The sequence below is a fragment of the Heterodontus francisci genome, chromosome 5, assembly GCF_036365525.1.
Source record: "Heterodontus francisci isolate sHetFra1 chromosome 5, sHetFra1.hap1, whole genome shotgun sequence".
Classification (NCBI taxonomy): Eukaryota; Metazoa; Chordata; class Chondrichthyes; order Heterodontiformes; family Heterodontidae; genus Heterodontus; species Heterodontus francisci.
This window is the reverse complement of record NC_090375.1, coordinates 16146760-16162180: the sequence shown is the minus strand read 5'-3', so window position 1 is coordinate 16162180 and position 15421 is coordinate 16146760. Positions and strand designations below refer to the sequence as shown.

General features: G+C 44.1%; 1 protein-coding gene across 1 annotated transcript in view; it reads right to left on the bottom strand.

The window, feature by feature from the left end:
- laptm4b (lysosomal protein transmembrane 4 beta) overlaps positions 1–15421 on the bottom strand; it is an 87718-nt gene that overhangs the window by 35680 nt on the left and 36617 nt on the right. The window lies entirely within an intron of this gene.

Here is a 15421-nt window from a genome sequence, read left to right as displayed (position 1 = left end):
TCTAAGCCAGTCACCCAGTAAGTTTATTTCCCTCTTGAAACAATTGATCGGACTGAAATTTATAGTCTCGCCACCAAAATCAGCGGCGGGCGAAAACAATGGCGGGGGTGAACCGTTACCCACCCCCCTCCCCCCCCCCACCATGATGTGGAGGGGGCGGATTTTCCGTCCCCGACAATGGCGTTGGCTGCCTGTACGCAGGCGCTGATGCCATTTTTAAAGGGCTTTGACCCCTAACTTTCAATTTGACGGGGAGGCGGTGGCGTACTGGTATTGTCGCTGGACTAGTAACCCAGAGACCCAGGTATTGCTCTGGGGACATGGGTTCGAATCCCACCACAGCAGAAGGTGGAATTTGAATTCAATTAATAAATCTGGAATTTAAAGCTAGTCTAATGATGGCCATGAAACCATTGTCGATTGTTGTAAAAACCCATCTTTAGGGAAGGAAATCTGCTGTTCTTACCTGGTCTGGCCTACATGTGACTCCAGATCCACAGCAATGTGGTTGACTCTTACATGCCCTCGAAATGGCCTAGCAAGCCACTCAATTCAAGGGCAATTAGGGATGGGCAATAAATGCTGGCCTCGCCTGCGACGTCCACATCCCATGAATGAATAAAAAAAAATTGACATATTTGAAGAAGAATTGATTTAAAAAATTAAATACATTTATCCTGCCCCTCTCCCACTCCCCAATAACCATAGAATTATGTATTTGCCCTCTCCCCTGCCAAAACCACTTAGCTTGTCCAGTTGACCTTCCCCCCCCCCCCCCCACAAAGTGCATAAACTTTAAATTGTAACCCTTCCCACCATCTCCTACACCAATGATACTATTTTGACCCCACTCTCCCCTTTAAACTAAACAAGGGGGAGAGGGATCAAACCTGGGTAGATGTAGCAAATCAAGGGGTAGAGTCAAGGTAGGAAAGCAGAATAGTAATATGGGAAATGAAGGTCGGAGAATGGCAGGAAGGAACAGAGAGAAAAAAACCTAAGAAAACACCAACAGTCAAGACTAGATGTTACAAAGATAACAAAAAGACAAAACTAAAGGCTCTGTATCTGAATGCAAGTAGCATTCATAACAAGGTAGACGAACTGATAACGCACATTGAAGTAAATAAATATGATCCGATAGCCATTCCAGAGTCATGGCTGCAGGATGACGAGGATTGGATCCTGAATATTGAGGGGTATGTGACATTCAAGAACAATAGGAAGCTAGATAAAGGTGGAGGGGTAGCACTGTTAATCAAGGATGGCATTGGTTCAAAAGTTAGAGATGACCTTGGTTCAGGAGATCAGGAAGGTAGAATCTGTTTGGGTGGAGATGAGGAATAGTAGGGGAAAGAAGTCACTAGTGGGAGTGGTCTACAAGCCCCCAAACAGGAACCAGAATGTAGGACGAAGAATACAAGAAGAAATATTTGGGTGCTTGTGACAAAGGGAAGGCAATGATCATGGGTGATTTTAATCTATATATAAACTGGAAAAATCAGATTGGCAATAATAGCTTGGAAGATGAGTTCATAGAATGGTTTTGAGATAGTTTCTTCGAGCAGCATGTTCTGGAACCAATGAGACAGCAGGTTATAGTAGACTTGGTTTTGTGTAATGCGACAGAATTAATTAATGACCTCAGAGGCACCTCTAGGTAGCAGTGACCACAATATGATTGAATTTTACATCCAGTTTGAAAGAGAGAAGACTAGTATTTTAAACTTGAATAAGGGCAACTATATGGGCATGAAAGCTGTGCTAGCTGAAGTGAACTGGGTTACTGGGCTTGGAGGTAGATCAATAGAGAAGCAGTGGCAGACATTGAAGGGGATATTTCAGAACATTCCAAATAAGTATATTCCTACTCTAAAGAAAAATTCTAAGGGGAGGACCCACCATCCGTGGTTAACTAAAGACGTTAAGGAAAGCATCAAACTTAAGGACAAGGCATAGAATTGCACAAAGCTGAGTGGCAGTTCAGATGATTGGTCAGAATATAAAGAACGGCAGAGATTGACAAAAAGGTTGATCAGGATAAAGAAATTAGAGTATGAGAGGAAGCTAGCTGGAAATGTAAAAACAGATAGCAAGAGTTTCTACAGGTATTTAAAAAGGAAAAGAGTAAGTAAAGTGAGTGTTGGTCCTCTAGAGAGTGAGAATGGGGAGTTAATAGTAGATAATAAGGAAATGGTGCATGCAATGAATAAATATTTTGCTTCTGTCTTCACTGTAGAGGATACAAAAAACATTCTGGCAACAGCTGTAAATCAGAAGGTAGAAAAAAGAGAGGAGCTTGGTGAAATTACAATCACCAGGGAAGTGGTACTGACCAAAGTGATGGAGCTGCAGGCTGACAAGTCCTTGGGTCCTGATGGACTTCATCCTAGGGTTTTAAATGAGGTGGCTAGTGAGGTAGTAGATGCGTTGGTGTTAACTTTTCAAAATTTGCTAGATTCTGGAAAGGTTCTATTAGACTGGAAAGTAGCAAATATAACCCCTCTATTCAAGAAGTGGGGGGGAGGCAGAAAACAGGTAACTATAGGCCAGTTAGCTTGATATCTGTCGTGGGGAAGGTGTTAGAATTGATCATTAAGGAGGTTGTAGCTGGGCACTTAGAAAAACTCAAGGTAGTTGGGAATAGTCAGCATGGTTTTGTGAAAGGGAAATCATGTTTAACCAATTTATTGGAGTTCTTTGAAGGAGTGTCATGTGCTGTGGATAAAGGGGAGCCCATTGACATACTGTACTTGGATTTCCAGAAGGCATTTGACAAGGTGCCACATAAAAGGTTCTTGCGCAAAGTAGGAGTTCATGGTGTAGGGGGGTATCATATTAGCATGGATAGAAGATTGACTGGCTGGCAGAAAACAGAGAGTATGCCTAAATGGGTAATTTTCTGATTTGCAGGATGTGATGAGTGGAGTCCTGCCGGGGCCTCAACATTTTACAATTTATATAAATGACTTAGATGAGGGGAGCGATGGCATGGTAGCTAAATTTTCAGATGTCACAAAGATAGGTAGGAAAGTATGTTGTGAAGAGGACATAAGGAGGTTGCAGACTGACATAGATCAGTGCGAAAGATAAGGCTGAAGCATTTTCAACAATCTTCAGCCAGAAGTGCCGAGTTGATGATCAATCTCGGCCTCCTCCTGAAGTCCCCAGCATCACAGATGCCAGACTTCAGCCAATTCAATTCACTCCGCTTGATATCAAGAAACGACTGAAGGCACTGGATACTGCAAAGGCTATAGGCCCTGACAATATTCCGGCAATAGTACTGAAGACCAGTGTTCCAGAACTTGCCGCGCCCCTAGCCAAGCTGTTCCAGTACAGCTATAACACTGGCATCTACTCTGCAATGTGGAAAATTGCCCAGGTATGTCCTGCACACAAAAAGCAGGACAAGTCCAACCCAGCCCCATCAGCCTACTCTCAATCATCAGTAAAGTGATGGAAGGTGTCATCAACAGTGCCATCAAGTGGCACTTGCTTAGCAATAACCTGCTCAGTGACGCTCAGTTTGGGTCCCGCCAGGGCCACTCAGCTCCTGACCTCATTACAGCTTTGGTTCAAACATGGACAAAAGAGCTGAACTCAAGAGGTGAGATGAGAGTGACTGCCCTTGACATCAAGGCAGCATTTGACTGACTATGGCATCAAGGAGCCCCAGCAAAACTGAGGTCAATGGGAATCAGGGGGAAAACCCTCCACTGGCTGGAGTCATACCTAGCGCAAAGGAAGATGGTTGTGGTTGTTGGAGGTCAATCATCTTATCTCCAGGACATCACTGCAGGAGTTTCTCAGGGTAGTGTCCTAGGCCCAACCATCTTCAGCTGCTTCATCAATGACCTTCCTTCAATCATAAGGTCAGACGTGGGGATGTTCGCTGATGATTGCACAATGTTCAGCACCATTCGTGACTCCTCAGATACTGAAGCGGTTCATGCAGAAATGCAGCAAGACCTGGACAATATCCAGGCTTGGGCTGATAAGTGGCAAGTAACATTCGCGCCACACAAATGCCAGGCAATGAACATCTCCAACAAGAGAGAATCTAACCATCTCCCCTTGACATTCAATGGCATTACCATCACTGAATGCCCCATTATCAACATCTTAGGGGCTACCATTGACCAGAAACTGAACTGGAGTAGTCATATAAATACCGTGGCTACAAGAGCAGGTCAAAGGCTAGGAATCCTGCGGCGAGTAACTCACCTCCTGACTCCCCAAAACCTATCCACAAGGCACAAGTCAGGAGTGTGATGGAATACTCTCCATTTGCCTGGATGGGTGCAGCTCCAATGACACTCAAGAAGCTCGACATCATCCAGGACAAAGCAGCCCACTTGATTGGCACCCCATCTACAAACATTCACTCCCCCACCACCGACGCACAGTGGCAGCAGTGTGTACCATCTACAAGATGCACTGCAGCAACGCACCAAGGCTCCTTAGACAGCACCTTCCAAACCCGCGGCCTCTACCAACTAGAAGGACAAGGGCAGAAAATGCATGGGAACACCACCACCTGCAAGTTCCCCTCCAAGTCACACACCATCCTGACTTGGAACTATATCACCATTCCTTCACTGTCGCTGGGTCAAAATCCTGGAACTCCCTTCCTAACAGCACTGTGGGTGTACCTACCCCACATGGATTGCAACGGTTCAAGAAGGCAGCTCACTACCACCTTCTCAAGGGCAATTAGGGATGGGCAATAAATGCTGACCTGCCCAGCGACGCCCACATCTCATGAATGAGCAAAAAAAAAGATAGGTTGAGTGAGTGGTCAAAAACCTGGCAGATGGAGTATAATGTGCGAAATTGTGAAGTTGTTCACTTTGGCAGGAAGAATAAAAAAATAGAGTATTACTTAAATGGACAATGACTGCAGAATTCCGAAGTGCAGAGGAATCTAGGTGCAGGAGTCACAAAAAGTTAACATGAAGGTACAGCAGGTAATAAAGAAGATTAATGGAATGCTATCCTTTATTACAAGAGGAATTGAAAATAAAAGTAAGGATGTTATGCTTCAGTTATACAGGGCATTATTGAGACCACATCTCAAATACTGTGTGTAGTTTTGTTCTCCTTATTTAAGGAAGGATGTGAATGCGTTGGAGGCAGTTCAGAGGAGGTTTACTAGATTGATACCTGGAATGAGTGGGTTGTCTTATAAGGAAAGGTTGGACAGACTGGGCTTGTTTTCACTGGAGTTTAGAAGAGTGAGGGGATAGTTGATTGAATTACAGAAGGTCCTGAATGGTCTTGACAAGGTGGATGTGGAAAGGATGTTTCCTCTTGTGGGTGAGTCCAGAACTAGGGGGCCCTGTTTTAAAATTAGGGGTCGCCCTTTTAGGACAGAGATGAGGAGAAATTTTTTCTGAGGGTTGTGCGACTTTGGAACTCTCTGCTTCAGAAGGTGGTGGAGATGGGGTCATTAAATATTTTAAAGGCGGAGGTAGATTCTTGTTAGTCAAGGGAATCAAGGGTTATCGGGGGCAGATGGGAGTGTGGAATTCGAGACAAAAACAGATCAACCATGATCTTATTGAATGACGGAGCAGGCTCGAGGGGCCGAATGGCCTACTTCTGCTCCTAATTCATATGTACCCACACATAGGTACTTACCTGCTCCCCCCTCTCCACCACTCTTCCGCCTCGGTTCCCCAGTCGGGGATCCAAAGGTGTGCCGGCCACCAGCAGGAATATCAGACCGGAACAGACAGCGGGAATGTAAAGGTAATTAATTCAGTGATTTAAATTTATTTACATATGTTAATGGCGGTCCTGTCGCTGAGCAGCGGGGGCGCTACCACGAGGCCTCGTCGCCACCGGCAATATCAGGCCGGGTCCTCATGACGTCGGGATGCGTGGCGGTCCTCTCCTGGAGGCATTTTCCAGCCTCCCCCCCGTAACCCCTCCCCCACCCCCCTCCACCACGGCCCCTGATGTCGGGGGTGGGGGGGTCAGTAAAATTCACCTTATCGTCTCTATTTTCAGCACCCTCATAGGCAGCAGGTTCCAGGTCTTTACCACTTGCTGCATAAAAATATTCTTCCTCATATTCTCCCTGCAGCTGTTGCTCAAAACCTTAAACCTGTATCCCCTCGTCATTGTACCATCAGCCAATGGGAACAGCTTATCTTTGTCTACCTTATCCAAACCTGTCATAATTTTGTATGCCTGTATCAAATCTCCTTTGCTCCAAGGAGAACAGCCACAGCTTTTCCAACCTAACCTTGAAAATAAAACCCCTCATCCCTGGAACCATTCCATTCTGGTAAATCTCCTCTGCACCCTCTCAAGGACCCTCACATCCTTCCTAAAGTGTGGTGACCAGAACTGGACATGATACCCTAGTCATGGCCTAACCAGAGCTTTATAAAAGTTCAGCATAATGTCCCTGCTTTTGTACTCAATAACGCTAATTATGAAGCCCAAGATCCCATATGCTTGCTAATTACTCTCTCAATATGTTGTCATGAGTGCTTCCAATTTTCTTTGTTAAATTATGAGGATCTGTGTTTCAAAACTGAAAAAAGATTCCATGGATGCTGGAACTTTGTGTTTTTTAAAAAGAGGTCATCAGACGGTCATTTGGACTGAGCTTGTGAACAAGAGTTACTGGAAGGCAGCTTTTTTTGACTTTGCAATAGATGTTTACAAAGAAGTGACAGGTCAAGATTTATAGGGATTAATAGGCTTGACTCTTGTGACAATAGAGTCATAGAGTTATACAACACAGAAACAGGCCCTTCGGCCCAACGTGTCTGTGCCGGCCATCAAACACCTAACTATTCTAGTCCCATTTTCCAGCACTTGGCCCGTGGCCTTGTATGCTATGGCGCTTCAAGTGCTCACCTAAATACTTCTTAAATGTTGTGAGGGTTTCTGCCTCTTCCACGACTTCAGGCAGTGTATTCAAGATTCCAATCACCATCTGGGTGAAAATTGTTTTCCTCAAAGCCCCTCTAAACCTCCTGCCCCTTACCTTAAATCTATGCCTCCTGGTTATTGACACCTCTGCTAAGGGAAAAAGTCTCTTTCTATCTAATCTATCAATGCCCCTCATAATTTTGTATACCTCAATCATGTTCCCCCACATCCTTCTCTGTTCTAGGAAAGCAACCCTAGCCTTTTCAGTCTCTCTTCATAGCTGAAATGCTCCAGCCCAGGCAACTTCCTGGTGAGTCTCCTCTGCACCCTCTCCAATGCAATCACATCCTTCCTTTAGTGTGGTGACCAAAACTGCACACAGTACTCCAGCTGTGGCCTAACTAGCATTTTATACAGCTCCATCATAACCTCCCTGCTCTTATATTCTATGACTCAGCTAATAAAGGCAAGTGTCCCATATGCCTTCCTAACCACCTTATCTACCTGTGCTGCTGCCTTCAGTGATCAATGGACAAGGGTACACCAAGGTCCCTCTCATCTTCTGTACTTCCTAGATTCATACCATCCATTGTATATTCCCTTGCCTTGTTAGTCCTCCCAAAATGCATCACGTCACACTTCTCAGGATTAAATTCCATTTGCCACTGCTCCGCCCATCTTACTAGCCCATCTATATCGTCCTGTAATCTAAGGCTTTCCTCCTCACTATTTACAACACCACCAATTTTCATGTCATTTGCGAACAGTGACCAGAGTGGACAGTGGCGCAGTGGTTAGCACGCAGCCTCACAGCTCCAGCAGCCCGGGTTCAATTCTGGGTACTGCCTGTGTGGAGTTTGCAAGTTCTCCCTGTGTCTGCGTGGGTTTTCTCCGGGTGCTCCGGTTTCCTCCCACAAGCCAAAAGACTTGCAGGTTGGTAGGTAAATTGGCCATTATAAATTGCCCCTAGTATAGGTAGGTGGTAGGGACATATAGGGACAGGTGGGGATGTGGTAGGAATATGGGATTAGTGTAGGATTAGTATAAATGGGTGGTTAATGGTCGGCACAGACTCGGTGGGCCGAAGGGCCTGTTTCAGTGCTGTATCTCTAAACCAAACTAAACTATACCGCCTATATTCATGTCTAAATCATGTATTCATGTACACTACAAACAGCAAGTGTCCCAGCACCGATCCCTGTGGTACACCACTGGTCACAGGCTTCCACTCGCAAAAACAACCCTCAACCATCACCCTCTGCCTCCTGCCACCAAGCCAATTTTGGATCCAATTTGCAAAATTACCCTGGATCCCATGGGCTCTTACCTTCTTAAACAATCTCCCATGCGGGACCTTATCAAAAGCCTTACTGAAGTCCATGTATACTACATCAACTGCTTTACCCTCATCTACACATCTAGTCACCTCCTCAAAAAATTCAATCAAGTTAGTTAGAGACGATCTCCCCCTGACAAAGCCATGCTGACTATCCCTGATTAAAACTGGGAAGTCAGTTTCAGCCTAAAGTAGATTACCGTTTGCTTCGGTGGAACAGGGCGCTGCTGGGTAAGTAAAAACTTATATATTTGGGCAGTGTAAAATATCTTACCTTTTGTGCAGCAGCTTTTTCAGAAGCAGAGACAGTGCGAGTGTGTGAACAGCTGGGAAGTCAGTTTCATCTTAAAGTAGATTACCGTTTGTTTCAGTGGACCAAGGGACTGCTGGGTAAGTAAAAACTTATATATTTGGGCAGTGTAAAATATCTTACCTTTTGTGCAGCAGCTTTTTCGGAAGCAGAGGCAGTGCGAGTGTGTGAACAGCTGGGAAGTCAGTTTCAGCCTAAAGTAGATTACCGTTTGTTTTGGTGGAACAGGGGGCTGCTGGGTAAGTAAAAACTTATATATTTGGGCAGTGGCCTCAGCCTTTGACCTTATCCAACAGGTACGAGATACTTGCTCCCTGTGTGGATGAGGAAAAGGGCTGCAGGGAGGATGAGCCAACTGACCATGGCACCATGGTGCAGGAGGCCATTCAAGAGGGGGGAGCTAAAAGACAAGTGGTAGTTATAGGCGATTCTATAATTAGGGGGATAGATGGTATCCTTTGCAAGCCGGATCGGGAGTCCCGCATGGTGTGTTGCCTGCCCGGTGCCAGGGTGCAGGACATCTCTGACCGGCTTGAAAGGATATTGGAGCGGGAGGGGGAGGATCCAGTTGTCGTGGTCCACGTTGGGACTAACAACATAGGCAAGGCTAGGATGGAGGACCTGTTTGGGGATTATAAAGCACTAGGAACGAAATTAAGGAACAGGTCCTCGAGGGTCATAATCTCTGGATTACTGCCCGAGCCACGTGCAAATTGGCTTAGGGATAAGAATATTAGGGAAGTAAACACGTGGCTAAGGGAGTGGTGTGGGAAAGAGGGGTTCCATTTCATGGGGCATTGGCATCAGTTTTGGAACCTGGGGGATCTGTACCGATGGGACGGTCTCCACCTGAACCGATCTGGAACCAGTGTTCTAGTGAAACGGATAAATAGGGTGGTCTCTAGGACTTTAAACTAGTGAGTCAGGGGGGAGGGAAAGGGAAAACGACAGGGAGTATGATAAATAAAAAGGTAAGCAGCAGGCTAACATGTGTGCAGGAGGGTTTAAGTTCAAGGCAGACGATGAAAGAAGCAGAAAGGAAGGATAACTCAGGAGTTATTATTAGAGATGTTGGGAATCATGAGGGTAAGAAAGCTAGCATAAAGGCACTTTACCTGAATGCTCGTAGCATTTGTAACAAGGTTGATGAGTTAACGGCACAAATCATCGCGAATAAATATGATTTGGTAGCCATTACGGAGACATGGTTACAGGTTGGTCACGACTGGGAGTTAAATATCCAGAGGTACCAGACTATTTGGAAGGACAGACAGGAAGGTAAGGGAGGTGGTGAAGCTCTGATACTCAAGGACGACATCAGGGCGGTGCTGAGAGATGATATAGGTTCTATGGAGAATGAGGTTGAATCCATTTGGGTGGAAATTAGAAACTCTAAGAAGAAAAAGTCATTGATAGGCGTAGTCTATAGGCCACCAAATAATAACATCACATTGGGGCGGGCAATAAACAAAGAAATAACTAGTGCCTGTAAAAATGGTACGGCAATTATCATGGGGGATTTTAATCTACATGTAGATTGGTCGAACCAGCTCAGTCAGGGTAGCCTTGAGGAGGAATTCGTTGAGTGTATCCGTGATAGTTTTCTTGAACAGTATGTAATGGAACCGACGAGGGAGCAAGCTATCCTAGATCTAGTCCTGTGTAATGAGACAGGAATAATTAATGACCTCATAGTTAGGGATCCTCTTGGAAGGAGTGATCACAGTATGGTTGAATTTAGAATACAGATGGAGAGTGTGAAGATAAAATCCAATACCAGGGTCCTGTGCTTGAACAAGGAGGACTACAATAGAATGAGGGAGGACATGGCTAAAGTGGACTGGAAGCAAAGATTTTACGGTGGGACAGTTGACGAGCAGTGGAGGACTTTGAAAGCAATTTTTCAAAGTGCTCAGCAAAAGTATATTCCAGTGAAAAGGAAGGACTGGAAAAAAAGGGGTAATCTGCCATGGGTGTCTAAGGAAATAAGGGAGGCTATCAAATTGAAAAAGAAGGCATACAAAGTGGCCAAAAGCAGCATGAAACTAAAAGATTGGGAAAACTTTAAAGGTCAACAGAAAGCTACAAAAAGAGCTATAAAGAAAAGTAAGATGGAACATGAGAAAAAACTAGCACAGAATATAAAGACAGATAGCAAAAGTTTCTATAAATATATAAAACGAAAAAGAGTGGCTAAAGTAAACGTTGGTCCTTTAGAGGATGAGAAGGGGAATTTAGTTATGGGATATGATGAAATGGCCGAGGCATTGAACAGGTATTTTGTATCGGTCTTCTCAGTGGAAGACATTAATAACATGCCAGTAATTGACAAAGAGACGAACGTAGGTGATGACCTGGGAACAATCATTATTACGGAAGAGGTAGTGTTGGGCAAGCTAATGGAGCTAAGGATTGATAAGTCTCCTGGCCCTGATGGAATGCATCCCAGGGTACTAAAAGAGATGGCGGGAGAAATAGCAGGTGCACTGACGGTAATTTTCCAAAATTCGCTGGACTCTGGGGTAGTCCCAGCTGATTGGAAAACAGCAGATGTGACGCCACTGCTTAAAAAGGGAGGTAGACAAAAGATGGGGAATTATAGACCGATTAGCTTAACGTCTGTAGTGGGGAAGATGCTTGAGTCTATTATCAAGGAAGAAATAGCAGGGCATCTCGATAGAAATTGTCCCATTGGGCAGACGCAGCATGGGTTCATGAAGGGCAGGTCATGCTTGACAAATCTTTTGGAATTCTATGATGACATTACGAGCAAGGTGGACAATGGGGCCCAGTGGATGTGGTGTACCTAGATTTTCAAAAGGCCTTCGACAAGGTGCCGCACAAGAGGCTGCTGCATAAGATAAGGATGCATGGCGTCAGGGGTAAAGTATTAGCATGGATAGAGGATTGGTTGACTAACAGGAAGCAGAGAGTGGGGATAAATGAGTGCTATTCTGGTTGGCAATCAGTCACTGGTGGTGTGCCTCAGGGATCGGTGTTGGGACCGCAATTATTTACAATTTATATAGATGATTTGGAGTTGGGGACCACGTGTAGGGTGTCAAATTTTGCAGATGACACTAAGATGAGTGGCAGAGCAAAGTGTGCAGATGACTGTGAAACTTTGCAGAGGAACATAGATACATTGAGTGAGTGGGCAAAGGTCTGGCAGATGGAATACAATGTTAATAAATGTGAAGTCATTCATTTCGGTAGGAGTAACAGTAAAAAGGATTATTACTTGAATGGTAAAAAGTTGCAGCATGCTGCTATGCAGAGGGACCTAGGTGTCCTTGTGCATGAATCGCAGAAGGTTGGTCTGCAGGTACAGCAAGTAATTAGGAAGGCAAATGGAATTTTGTCCTTCATTGCTAAAGGGATTGAGTTTAAAAGCAGAGAGGTTATGTTGCAGCTGTATAAGGTACTGGTGAGGTCGCACCTGGAGTACTGTGTGCAGTTTTGGTCTCCTTACTTGAGAAAGGATATACTGGCACTGGAGAGGGTGCAGAGGAGGTTCACTAGGTTGATTCCGGAGTTGAGGGGGTTGACTTATGAGGAGAGACTGAGTAGATTGGGATTATATTCATTGGAGTTCAGAAGAATGAGGGGGGATCTTATAGAAACATATAAAATCATGAAGGGAATAGATAAGATACAAGTAGAGAGGATGTTTCCACTGGCAGGTGAAGCTAGGACAAGAGGGCATAGCCTCAAGATTAGAGGGAGCAGATTTAGGACTGAATTAAGAAGGAACTTCTTCACCCAGAGGGTTGTTAATCTATGGAATTCCTTGCCCAGTGAAGTAGTTGACGCTTCTTCAGTAAACGTCTTTAAAGCTAAGGTAGATATCTTTTTGAACAATAAAGGAATTAAGGGATACGGTGGGAGTGCAGGTAAGTGGATCTGAGTCCACGAAAAGATCAGCCATGATCTTATTGAATGGCGGAGCAGGCTCGAGGGGCCGGACGGCCTACTCCTGCTCCTAGTTCTTATGATCTTATGAATCCCTGCCTCTCCAAGTGCAGATTAATCCTGTCCCTCAGAATTTTTTCCAATAGTTTCCCAACCACTGATGTTAGACTCACCTGCCTGTAATTACCTGGTCTATCCTTACTACCCTTCTTGAATAATGGTACCACATTCTCTGTCCTCCAGTCCTCTGGCACCTCTCCCATGGCCAGAGAGGATTTGAAAATTTGTATTAGAGCCCCTGCTATCACCTCCCTTGCCTCACATAACAGCCTGGGATACATCTCATCTGGGCCTGGGGATTTATCCACTTTTAAGCCTGCTAAAACATCTAATACTTCCTCCCTTTCAATGTTAATATGTTCAAGTATATCGCAATCCCCCTCCCTGATTGCTACACCTACATCATCATTCTCCACAGTGAAAACAGATGAAAAGTAATCATTTGAAACCTCACCTATGTCCTCTGGCTCCACACACAGATTGCCCTTTGGTCCCTAATGGGCCCGACTCTTTCCCTGGTTATCCTCTTGCCCTTAATATACTTATAAAATGCCTTAGGATTTTCCTTTATATTGACCACCAATGTTTTTTCATGTCCCCTCTCCGCTCTCCTAATTACTTTTTTAAGTACCCCCTACACTTTCTATACTCCTCTAATGCCTCCACTGTTTTCAGTGCTCCGAATCTGCCATAAGCCTCCTTTCTTTTCATGATCCAATCCTCTATATCCCTTGACATTCAGGATTCCTTGGACTTGTTGGTCCTACCCTTCACCTTAATGGGTACATGTTGGCTCTGAATCCTCACTATTTCCTCTTTGAATGACTCCCACTAGGTCTGATGTAGACTTTCCTACAAGTAGATGCTCTCAGTCCACTTTGGCCAGATCCTGTTTTATCAAATTAAAATCGGCCTTCCCCCAATTCAGGACCTTTATTTCTAGCCCAATGTTTTTGGTTTCACCTTGGACGGTGAGTTGGGGTGTGGACAGTGGTAAAAAGACAGTTGGAGAAAATTTCCCAAGGGCGCAAATCCCAACTCAGCTTCTTCCATCTCCTTAAAAAAGCCTGCCAACTTTTCCAACTCTATAAGAAGCTCTGAGAAACAAGTATAAGAAACAAACTGAAATTGTTGCTGCATTTCTCCTGAAAGGCCTGTAGGACTGATCCGCAACGTCGCTTGAAAAGAACTGTTCAAGAAAGATCCCAGACACAGCCATCTACACGTATTTGGGACACCAAACCATAACAAAGGACATCTGACGTCTTTCCGTATCTTCTCTTTTTCTTCAAGAATTAGCAAGTATTTGGCCAAAGTACTTTTTTTTTTTAATAGAGGTCTAAACAGAAAATCTCTCGTTTTTTTCGGTTAACTGGTATATGTGTGTGTGCGTGTGTTTGTGAGGGTTTAAGGTAAAAGAGAACTCTCATATTTCACTTTGTGTGTCAATGCTTTGCTTCATTACTGGTTATGTCTTGTTTTACAATAAACTGATAATTTTTGTTGTTTATTAAAGAAACCTGGTTGGTGTATTTACAACTGGGATAAAAATAGAGTCTATGATTGACCATAACTGGGAAAAACTACTGTCCAAAGTGAAACCAAAAACAATGTCACAAGAGTCAAGCCTCCTGACCCCTATAAATCTTGACCTGTTACTTCTTCGTAAACATCTTTCCCCAAGTCAAAAACACTCCTGCTGGATAATTATCTGAAGACAGGTGCCTTCCAGTAAGGGCTTGTTTTTAGCACTCCTTGATTCTTCCAGTAATTGTTTGTTTTCAAACCACATCCAAAAGACCTTCCAATGGCCTCTTTTTTAAACAAAGCACAATGTCCAACATCTATGGAATCCTTTTCAGTTTTAAAACCCAAGTCCTCAAAAAAAACCAAAAAAATGGAAGCACTTGTAACAGCAGGTACAGCAAGTAATTAGGAAAGTGAATAGAATGTTATCATTGATTGTGAGGGGAATTGAATACAAAAGTAGGGGTATTATGCTTCAGTTATACAGGGCATTGGTGAGACCACATCTGGTTTATTGTGTACAGTACGGTCTCCTTATTTAAGGAAGGATGTAAATGCATTGGAAGCAGTTCAGAGAAGGTTTACTAGACTAATACCTGGAAAGGGTGGGTTGTTTTATGAGGAAAAGTTGGACAGGCTAAGCTTGTATCTGCTGGAGTTTAGAAGAGTAAAAGGGACTTGATTGAAACATATAAGATCCTGAGGGGTCTTGTTAGAGTGGATTTGGAAAGGATGTTTCCCCTTGTGGGAGAATCTCGAACTAGGGGTCACTGTTTAAAAATAAGGGGTCGCCCACTTAAGACAGAGATGAGGAGAAATGTTTTCTCAGAGCTATGAGTCTTTGGTACTCTCTTCCTCAAAAGGCAGTGGAAGCAGAGTCTTTGAATATTTTTAAGGCAGAGGTAGATAGATTCTTGATAAGCAAGGGGTTGAAAGGTTATCAGGGATAGGTGGAATGTGGAGTAATCAGTTCAGCTATGAACGTATTGAATTGTGGAGCAGGCTTTAATTGTGCTAGTATCAAGGAGTTTTAGTCCTGTGATGAATGTGTTAGTTGAGGATTCGTTCAACTGTGCTGTATTAGATACTGCTTGCACGTCGACAGTATGTGGAACTAATTGGTTACAGTGTTATCTGGATTCACTCAGTAGTGAGGATCGATGCAAGGTTAGGGAGTATAAAAATACTACCAGCTTTAGGTCTGGTGATGACAACACATTGAAGTCACTGAAGAGAGTAGTAATTCTATGTAGAATAGCTGGAGCAAGTCACTTTATCAGTACTGATGTAGTCTCTAGTGAGATACTTATAGTGTTGAGTAAGCCTTCAATGAAAAAGGCACAAATGAAACTTGATATGTAGCATGATAAGGCAATTGTTTTTGC